We start from the raw sequence: 11,130 nt of genomic DNA, 5'->3' as shown, positions 1-11,130 counted from the left end.
CCACCAAAAAAAGAGTGTGTAACATTGGGCCTGATTTTCGCTGTGGTCTCACCAACCTGTAAAGGGGTAGCTAAATCATCTGAAGTTATAGCTCACCGTGTAAGTTGTGTGACTGCAACAAATAACGTTAGTTTGGTTACGTTTTTAAAACAATGAGGAAGTCTAGTGGAAGAGGTCGTGGCCGGGGGCGTTCATTGTCAGCTGGTAATGAGGGTAGTGGTAGTGGTGGAGCATCAGGTGGTCGTGGGGAAAAAAATATTGCACCTAAGTCTGGAGCTGTGGAGCCAGGTTCGTCGTCCGGCTACACAAGGCCTCGAACGCTCCCTTTTCTGGGATTAGGAAAACCGCTTTTAAAGCCGGAGCAGCAAGAGCAAGTTTTGGCTTATCTTGCTGACTCAGCCTCTAGCTCTTTTGCCTCATCTCGTGAAACTGGTAAAAGTAAAAGCAGCGCGTCGTTAGTGGATGTTCACGGTCAGGGACAAGTCACTTCCTTGTCCTCTTCAGCAAAAACAACAACAGAGAAGAATGCAGCAGGCGACACAACGGGTTACTCCATGGAGCTCTTTACACATACCGTCCCTGGCTTAGAAAGTGAAGCAGTTAACAGTCCATGCCCATTACAAATTGAATCTGACATGGAGTGCACTGACGCACAGCCACAGCCAGACTACTATGCTGGTCCTTTGACTCAGACCACAACATTGCCCTCGCAGGGTGCTGATCAAGAATCAGACCCTGATGAGACTATGTTGCCCCATCACGAACGCTATACCACCGAACGACACGGTGACACAGACGAAGTTGCGCAGGAGGTACAAGAAGAGTTATTAGATGACCCAGTTCTTGACCCCGATTGGCAGCCATTGGGGGAACAGGGTGCAGGCGGCAGCAGTTCTGAAGCAGAGGAGGAGGAGGGGCCGCAGCAGGCATCAACATCGCCACAGGTTCCATCTGCCGGGCCCGTATCTTGCCCAAAACGCGTGGCAAAGCCAAAACCTGGTGGAGGACAGCGTGGCCATCCGGTTAAAGCTCAGTCTGCAATGCCTGAAAAGGTATCCGATGCTAGAAAGAGTGCAGTCTGGCATTTTTTTAAACAACATCCAATTGATCAGCGCAAAGTCATCTGTCAAAAATGTTCTACTTCCTTAAGCAGAGGTCAGAATCTGAAAAGTCTCAATACTAGTTGCATGCATAGACATTTAACCACCATGCATTTGAAAGCTTGGACTAACTACCAAACGTCCCTTAAGGTTGTTGCACCCTCGGCCAATGAAGCTAGTCATCAACGCAACATCCCTTCCGGCAGTGTAGGACCACCATTTAGCGCACCACCTGCTGTATCTGTGCAGGTATCTTTGCCAGGCCAAAGCAGTCAGGGTCAGGGAATCACCAGTTTCGTAGTAGGAAACACTGCATCTAGGGCACCGGCGGCAACAATACCATCTCCAACCGTCTCTCAGTCTGCCATGTCCACCGGCACCCCCGCTAGTTCCACGATCTCCAGCTCTCCAGTCCAGCTCACCCTACATGAGACTATGGTTAGAAAAAGGAAATACTTAGCCTCGCATCCGCGTACACAGGGTTTGAACGCCCACATAGCTAGACTAATCTCGTTAGAGATGATGCCCTACCGGTTAGTTGAAAGCGAAGCTTTCAAAGACCTGATGGACTACGCTGTACCACGCTACGAGCTACCCAGTCGACACTTTTTTTCCAGAAAAGCCATCCCAGCCCTCCACCAGCATGTTAAAGAGCGCATCGTCCATGCACTCAGGCAATCTGTGAGCACAAAGGTGCACCTGACAACAGATGCATGGACCAGTAGGCATGGCCAGGGACGTTACGTGTCCATCACGGCACACTGGGTAAATGTGGTGGATTCAGGGTCCACAGGGGACAGCAAGTTTGGGACAGTTCTGCCTAGCCCACGGTCTAGTAAACAGTTGTCTGTAGCCGTTCGCACCCCCTCCTCCTCCTCCTCCTCCTCGTCCTCCTGCAGAAGCAAGAGCTCGTCCACAGACCGCAGTCGCACAAACACTCCATCCGCACCTGCCACTGTTGCACACCAGGTCTCCCATTATGGGGCAGCTACTGGCATACGTCAGCAGGCTGTATTGGCTATGAAGTGTTTGGGCGACAATAGACACACCGCGGAAGTTCTGTCCGAGTTCTTGCAGCAAGAAACGCAGTCGTGGCTGGGCACTGTAGATCTTGAGGCAGGCAAGGTAGTGAGTGATAACGGAAGGAATTTCATGGCTGCCATCTCCCTTTCCCAACTGAAACACATTCCTTGCCTGGCTCACACCTTAAACCTGGTGGTGCAGTGCTTCCTGAAAAGTTATCCGGGGTTATCCGACCTGCTCCTCAAAGTGCGTGGACTTTGCGCACATATCCGCCGTTCGCCTGTACACTCCAGCCGTATGCAGACCTATCAGCGTTCTTTGAACCTTCCCCAGCATCGCCTAATCATAGACGTTGCAACAAGGTGGAACTCAACACTGCACATGCTTCAGAGACTGTGCGAACAGAGGCGGGCTGTTATGTTTTTGTGGGAGGATACACATACACGGGCAGGCAGTAGGATGGCAGACATGGAGTTGTCAGGTGTGCAGTGGTCGAAGATTCAAGACATGTGTCAAGTCCTTCAGTGTTTTGAGGAATGCACACGGCTGGTTAGTGCAGACAACGCCATAATAAGCATGAGCATCCCCCTAATGCGTCTGCTGATGCAAAGTTTGACGCACATAAAGGATCAGGCATCTGCACCAGAGGAAGAGGAAAGCCTTGATGACAGTCAGCCATTGTCTGGTCAGGGCAGTGTACATGACGAGGTACCGGGCGAAGAGGAGGTGGAGGATGAGGAGGATGATGGGGATGAGTATATTTTTGATGAGGAAGCTTTCCCGGGGGCACGGGAAATTGGTGGCGTGGCAAGGCCGGGTTCTGGTTTTTTGAGGGACACAAGTGACGTAGATTTGCCTGCAACTGCCCCTCAACCAAGCACAACCGCAGATTTGACAACGGGAACTTTGGCCCACATGGCGGATTATGCCTTGCGTATCCTCAAAAGGGACACACGCATTACAAAAATGATGAACGATGACGATTACTGGTTGGCCTGCCTCCTTGATCCTCGCTATAAAGGCAAATTGCAAAATATTATGCCACATGAGAACTTGGAACTAATATTAGCAACAAAACAATCAACTCTTGTTGACCGTTTGCTTCTGGCATTCCCTGCACACAGCGCCCGTGATCGTTCTCACACGAGCTCCAGGGGCCAGCAGACCAGAGGTGTTAGAGGGGCAGAAATCAGAAGTGGCGTTGGCCAGAGGGGTTTTCTGACCAGGTTGTGGAGTGATTTTTCTATGACCGCAGACAGGACAGGTACTGCAGCATCAATTCAAAGTGACAGGAGACAACATTTGTCCAGTATGGCTACAAACTATTTTTCATCCCTTATCGACGTTCTCCCTCAACCGTCATTCCCATTTGATTACTGGGCATCCAAATTAGACACCTGGCCAGAATTGGCAGAATATGCATTGCAGGAGCTTGCTTGCCCGGCAGCTAGTGTCCTATCAGAAAGAGTATTCAGTGCTGCAGGTTCAATACTAACAGAAAAAAGGACTCGTCTGGCTACCCAAAATGTAGATGATCTAACCTTCATTAAAATGAACCACAACTGGATTTCAAAATCTTTTGCCCCACCCTGCCCGGCTGACACCTAGCTTTCCTATGAAAAGGTCTTGCCTGTGGACTATTCTGAATGACTTTTCCAATCTCGTAATTTTCTTCACCTGATTGTCCAGCATACGACATGTTTCCACCTCACGAAATGGCCAAACTCCCCACACGGGGCCGTGCTATCGCCACTTTGCGCTTGGACCCTTGAGAGTGCTGTTTGTCTGAAGAGGTGGGTGTGGCCGCTTTTGGTCGACGGCACTGCCACTGGGTCCCTCATAGTACAATAAAGTGTCTCTGGCGGTGGTGGTGCGCACCCAACGTCAGACACACCGTTGTAATATGAGGGGCCCTGTGCCTGTAACGCCGGCCACAAGACAGTTCCCCCCCCCAGCTCAAACAGTGCTCTACCACTAGCAAAATTATCTCTCACAGCTTCACCAATGTGTAGTCTAGGCGCTGACATCCTTCAATGCCTGGCACTGACAATACCATTGTTTTGACATTTTAGTTATGTTAGGCCTTCGAAGCCTGTCTGCGGTCCCTTCTTTCTACAACTACTACACTGACCAGGCCACTGCTGGCCGTGTTACCCTGGAACCAATTTAAAAGTGCCTACAGTCAGCCCAATTTTGTTATGTTAGGCCTTCGAAGACTGTCTGCCGTCACTCCTTCCACTAGACTTCCACTGACCATACACTGCTGCCCATGTACCCCTGGAACCAATTTAAAGTGCCTACAGCCAGCCCAATTTTTTTATTTTAGGCCTTCGATGCCTGTCTGCGGTCCATTCTTTCAACTACTACTACACTGACCAGGTCACTGCTGCCAGTGTACCCCTGGAACCAATTTAAAATTGCCTACAGCCATGTGTTATTATTTTAGGCCTTCGATGCCTGTCTGCGGTCACTCCTTCCACTAGGCCTCCACTGACCACACCACTGCTGCCCGTGTACCCCTGGAACCAATTTAAAATTGCCTACAGCCAGCCCAATTTTTTTATTTTAGGCCTTCGATGCCTGTCTGCGGTCCATTCTTTCAACTACAACTACACTGACCAGGTCACTGCTGCCCGTGTACCCCTGGAACCAATTTAAAAGTGCCTACAGCCAGCCCAAGTTTGTTATGTTAGGCCTTGGAAGCCTGTCTGCGGTCACTCCTTCCACTAGACTTCCACTGACCAGACCACTGCTGCCCGTGTACCCCTGGAACCAATTTAAAATTGCCTACAGCCAGCCCAATTTTTTTATTTTAGGCCTTCGATGCCTGTCTGCGGTCCATTCTTTCAACTACTACTACACTGACCAGGTCACTGCTGCCCGTGTACCCCTGGAACCAATTTAAAATTGCCTACAGCCAGCCCAATTTTTTTATTTTAGGCCTTCGATGCCTGTCTGCGGTCCATTCTTTCAACTACTACTACACTGACCAGGTCACTGCTGCCCGTCTACCCCTGGAACCAATTTAAAATTGCCTACAGCCATGTGTTATTATTTTAGGCCTTCGATGCCTGTCTGCGGTCACTCCTTCCACTAGGCCTCCACTGACCACACCACTGCTGTCCGTGTACCCCTGGAACCAATTTAAAATTGCCTACAGCCATGTGTTATTATTTTAGGCCTTCGATGCCTGTCTGCGGTCACTCCTTCCACTAGGCCTCCACTGACCACACCACTGCTGTCCGTGTACCCCTGGAACCAATTTAAAATTGCCTACAGCCAGCCCAATTTTTTTATTTTAGGCCTTCGATGCCTGTCTGCGGTCCATTCTTTCAACTACTACTACACTGACCAGGTCACTGCTGCCCGTGTACCCCTGGAACCAATTTAAAATTGCCTACAGCCATGTGTTATTATTTTAGGCCTTCGATGCCTGTCTGCGGTCACTCCTTCCACTAGGCCTCCACTGACCACACCACTGCTGCCCGTGTACCCCTGGAACCAATTTAAAATTGCCTACAGCCAGCCCAATTTTTTTATTTTAGGCCTTCGATGCCTGTCTGCGGTCCATTCTTTCAACTACTACTACACTGACCAGGTCACTGCTGCCCGTGTACCCCTGGAACCAATTTAAAATTGCCTACAGCCAGCCCAATTTTTTTATTTTAGGCCTTCGATGCCTGTCTGCGGTCACTCCTTCCACTAGGCCTCCACTGACCACACCACTGCTGCCCGTGTACCCCTGGAACCAATTTAAAATTGCCTACAGCCAGCCCAATTTTTTTATTTTAGGCCTTCGATGCCTGTCTGCGGTCCATTCTTTCAACTACTACTACACTGACCAGGTCACTGCTGCCCGTGTACCCCTGGAACCAATTTAAAATTGCCTACAGCCATGTGTTATTATTTTAGGCCTTCGATGCCTGTCTGCGGTCACTCCTTCCACTAGGCCTCCACTGACCACACCACTGCTGCCCGTGTACCCCTGGAACCAATTTAAAATTGCCTACAGCCAGCCCAATTTTTTTATTTTAGGCCTTCGATGCCTGTCTGCGGTCCATTCTTTCAACTACTACTACACTGACCAGGTCACTGCTGCCCGTGTACCCCTGGAACCAACATCAGAAAATATAAAAATAAGTATTTTGCTTATAAAAAAGAAAATACTGGTGAGATATCAAATGCAGACATTTTAACATTAAAAACAAACACACAACTAAAATCTGGTACAGTACTAAAAATGGCCACCAGCTACAATTACTTTCTCCTGCAAGTAGTTAACTGAAAGTTTTTTTAAATTGAAAACACACATATGGCATCCACCGAGTGTTGTCCTGTCGCATCTTCTTTATATTATTGCCGAGAAGATGCAAAATAATGAAAATAATAAAATCATTAATTACCAAAATAATAGAGAAAGTCAACACCACATTGCAAATAAACATTCATTCCAAATAAAGAAGCAGGGCGCGTCCGAGGGTGAGTATATACCTAATAAGAATCTAATCACCCTCGGACGCGCAATGCTTATTTCCAACAGCCTTCCTTCCTAAGAATCATCCCTTCCGTGGTGTAGAGAGACGTTGTGTTACACTCCAAGGTGTTCCCCAGGTTGCCTTTCCTGAGCTTCGATCTACCGGCTCTCGTTTAGTAGTTGTTGGAAACTACGCTGCATTAGGCCTTCAAATTGGGTATGGGGTGTAGAGAGATGGTGTGTTCCACTCCAAGGTGTTCCCCAGGTTGCCTTTCCTGAGCTTCGATCTTCCGGCTCTCGTTTAGTAGTTCTTGGAAACTACACTGCATTAGGCCTTCAAATTGGGTATGGGGTGTAGAGAGAGGGTGTGTTACACTCCAAGGTGTTCCCCAGGTTGCCTTTCCTGAGCTTCGATATTCCGGCTCTCGTTTAGTAGTTGTCGGAAACTACGCTGCATTAGGCCTACAAATTGGGTATGGGGTGTAGAGAGAGGGTGTGTTACACTCCAAGGTGTTCCCCAGGTTGCCTTTCCTGAGCTTCGATCTTCATGCTCTCGTTTAGTAGTTGTCGGAAACTACGCTGCATTAGGCCTACAAATTGGGTATGGGGTGTAGAGAGAGGGTTTGTTACACTCCAAGGTGTTCCCCAGGTTGCCTTTCCTGAGCTTCGATCTTCCGGCTCTCGTTTAGTAGTTGTTGGAAACTACGCTGCATTAGGCCTTCAAATTGGGTATGGGGTGTAGCGAGAGGGTGTGTTACACTCCAAGGTGTTCCCCAGGTTGCCTTTCCTGAGCTTCGATCTTCCGGCTCTCGTTTAGTAGTTCTTGGAAACTACACTGCATTAGACCTTCAAATTGGGTATGGGGTGTAGAGAGAGGGTGTGTTACACTCTAAGGTGTTCCCCAGGTTTCCTTGCCATTGCTTCGGTCTTCCGACTCTCGTTTAGTAGGTGTAGAAAAGTACACTGCATTAGGCCATACAAAATGGGTATGGGGTGGAGAGAGATGGTGTGTTACACTCCAAGGTGTTCCCCAGGTTGCCTTTCCTGAGCTTCTATCTTCAGGCTCTCATTAAATTGTGGTTAAATGGAACAACTGCATTTGGCGTACTAGTTGGTTTGGGGCCTACTATCGGTGTCTGCCACTCCTTGCTGTTCTCCTCCACTGAACAAAGCTGTGCCGCCTGTTTACTACGGTTGCCAATTTTGAACTGCATTTCGACTACTTACTGATTTGGCCCTACTCTCTGTGTCAGCCTCTCATTCCAGTTGTCCTCCACTGCAATGCCCCCTGGTTATTCCTGTGTTACCAATTTTGAACTGCATTTAGCCCACTTTCTTCTTTGGGCCTATATCTGTGTTTCCACTTCATCGTGCCCATTGCCCAGCCAGTGATAGATGAGTCTGCTGGTACATTGACCCATAACGCAACATTCCCCGTGCACGCTACACAACAACATTGTGACCCTGCTGAAAGTCAGGTTGCTCTTCCCGCATACCATACCACCTTACACGGGGACAAAGAGGAAGGTGCAGATGAAAGTGCAGGTTCCTTCATCAGGTGGGGGGAGGAATACTAGTTGGCGACGTCACTGGCACAGGGCCTCTCATAGTACGCAAAAGTGTTGCTGCCGGTGGGAGGCGCCCCCGCCGTGCAAACACACCGCTGTACTTTGAGGGGCCCTGTGCCAGTGCCAATGCCAACGAGTGGGCCCCCCCTGCTTGCTCAGGTTCACAGCACTTGCAAAGTTGAAATACTTACCTCTCCCTGCTCCACTGCCGTGACGTGGTCCAGATTTCCTGGGCCCACTAATTACTTGAACCAGCCCTACCCCCCACAACTTTAGCCAAATGACCCCCAATTTCAAATGCCTTCCAATTATTATAAGGTAAATTACGCTTGACAAGCTTCATTAAGAAGAATGGATGGTTTTGACATTAAAATGGGCACTCTAGGTGTTTTCCTGGCCCCCACTCACTGCCGACTATGCTGCCCCATTGACTTGCATTGGGTTTCGTGTTTCGGTCGATCCCGACTTTACGTCATAATCGGCCGATTTCACTCGACCCGACTTTGGACATAGTCGGGTTTCGCAAAACCCGGCTCGACTCTAAAAAGGTCAAGGTCGCTCAACTCTAGTCACGAGGTGGACGATGATGAGACACAATTGCCAGAAAGTCCGGAGGAGGAGCAGGTTTAGATGTGGAAGACGAGGTGGTGGATGACATAGTGACAGACCCAACCTGGCAGGAGGAAATGCATAGCAAGGACAGCAGACCAAATGGGGTAAGGAGGCATATCACCCTAACAGGCAGGAAGAAGCAGTGTGGTGGCCACAAACAGAAGGCATGCATCCGTTCCCATTAACACCAATATGAAGGAAATTGCCATTCCAACTATTAGATCTTCCCAAGTCTGATTATTTTATTAAAGACACTGCAGTTAACCCCAAACAGGCCATTTGCAGCACCTGCCATGCCCGCATCAGCAGGGGTAACAAAACAAGCAGACTGACCACCACCAGCATGATCAGGCACATGGAAGCAAAGCACCTGACTTTGTGGGCCAAACCCCAGGCTCCAGGACCACTGTCTGCTGGTCACACCACTGCTTCTTCCACTGTTTTGCTTAGAAGCCAATCCCCAGTACACCGTGCATGTGAAGATGTCTTTAGCCCTGCACCTGTTGTGGCCCAGTCAAGCAGCACCATCAGCAAGCCCATCTACATTCTTGTCTCAGCACAGCGTTTAGTTGTCTATAACCCAGTCTTTGGAACGCAAGCAGAAATACCTCACCAATGCCCAACAGGCCACAGTCCTCAATTCTAATATTTCTCTTATGCTTGCTCTAAAATGCTGCCTTTTAGGCTTGTTGAGATGGAAGCTTTCTGCAACCTGATGGCGGTGGCTGTCCCAAGGCACTCGGTCCCCAGTCGCCACTATTTCTCCTGGAGTGCCGTACCAGTATTACACCAGCATGTGTCCCACAACATTACCCGTGCCCTCAGCAATGGTGTTACAGGGAAAGTTCACCTAACCACGGATAAGTGCTTGTGGGCAGGGACTGTACATCTCAATGACAGCACACTGGGTTAACATAGTGGAAGCCGGGACCCAGTCGGACCTGGGATGGAACACTGTTGTGAATTTGCTTTTTGGCTCCCTCTAGTGGTTACTAGTTTTTTGACTCTGGTTTTTCTGTCTTTCCTTTTATCCGCACCTGGGTCGTTAGTTAGGGGCGTTGCTTTATAAGCTCCCTGGACACTCAGTTCTATGCCTGGCAACGTAGTTATCAGAGCTAATCTGCTGTGCTCTTGTCTACTGATCCTGGTCCGGTTATTCAGCTAAGTCATTTACTTTGCTTTTTGCTATTTGTTTTTGGTTTTGTATTTTTGTCCAGCTTGTTCCTAATCTGTATCCTGACTTTTGCTGGAAGCTCTAGGGCGCTGGTGTTCTCCCCCCGGACCGTTAGACGGTTCGGGGGTTCTTGAATTTCCAGTGTGGATTTTTGATAGGGTTTTTTGTTGACCATATAAGTTACCTTTCTATATTCTGCTATTAGTTAGCGGGCCTCTCTGTGCTAAACCTGGTTCATTTCTGTGTTTGTCATTTCCTCTTACCTCACCGTTATTATTTGTGGGGGGCTTCTATCCTGCTTTGGGGTCCCTTTCTCTGGAGGCAAGAGAGGTCTTTGTTTTCCTCTACTAGGGGTATTTAGATTCTCCGGCTGGCGCGAGTCATCTAGGATCAACGTAGGTATGACCCCCGGCTACTTCTAGTGTTGGCGTTAGGAGTAGATATATGGTCAACCCAGTTACCACTGCCCTATGAGCTGGATTTTTGTATCTTGCAGACTTCCACGTTCCTCTGAGACCCTCGCCATTGGGGTCATAACAGTATATGGTCAACCCAGTTACCACTGCCCTATGAGCTGGATTTTTGTATCTTGCAGACTTCCACGTTCCTCTGAGACCCTCGCCATTGGGGTCATAACAGTTTGCCAGGACTATATTAAATGTTTAATGCATTGCAAAAGAGGGATTATAAGAAAGAAGATTCTGAGTTTTTTTTTTTTTTCTCCTCTCTCATTTTTTTTTTTTCCTTCATCCCCTTTACCTCAGAGTGGCTTATGCTTGCTGCAGACATGAATGTCCAGACCTTGATTACAAGTGTGGACCAGCTGGCTACTCGTGTGCAGGGCATACAAGATTATGTTATCAGAAGTCCTGGGTCAGAACCTAAGATACCAATTCCTGAACTGTTTTCCGGAGACAGGTTTAAGTTTAGGAATTTCAAGAATAATTGTAAATTGTTTTTGTCCCTGAGACCCTGTTCATCTGGAGACTCCGCTCAGCAAGTAAAAATTGTTATTTCGTTCTTACGGGGTGACCCTCAAGATTGGGCTTTTTCGCTGGCGCCAGGAGATCCGGCATTGGCTGATATTGATGCGTTTTTTCTGGCGCTCGGTTTACTTTATGAGGAACCCAATCTTGAGATTCAGGCAGAAAAGGCCCTGCTGGCTATGTCTCAGGGGCA

Source organism: Ranitomeya imitator, chromosome 5 (genome assembly GCF_032444005.1).
Source record: "Ranitomeya imitator isolate aRanImi1 chromosome 5, aRanImi1.pri, whole genome shotgun sequence".
NCBI classification, from domain to species: domain Eukaryota; kingdom Metazoa; phylum Chordata; class Amphibia; order Anura; family Dendrobatidae; genus Ranitomeya; species Ranitomeya imitator.
Note: the sequence above shows the minus strand (reverse complement) of the source record.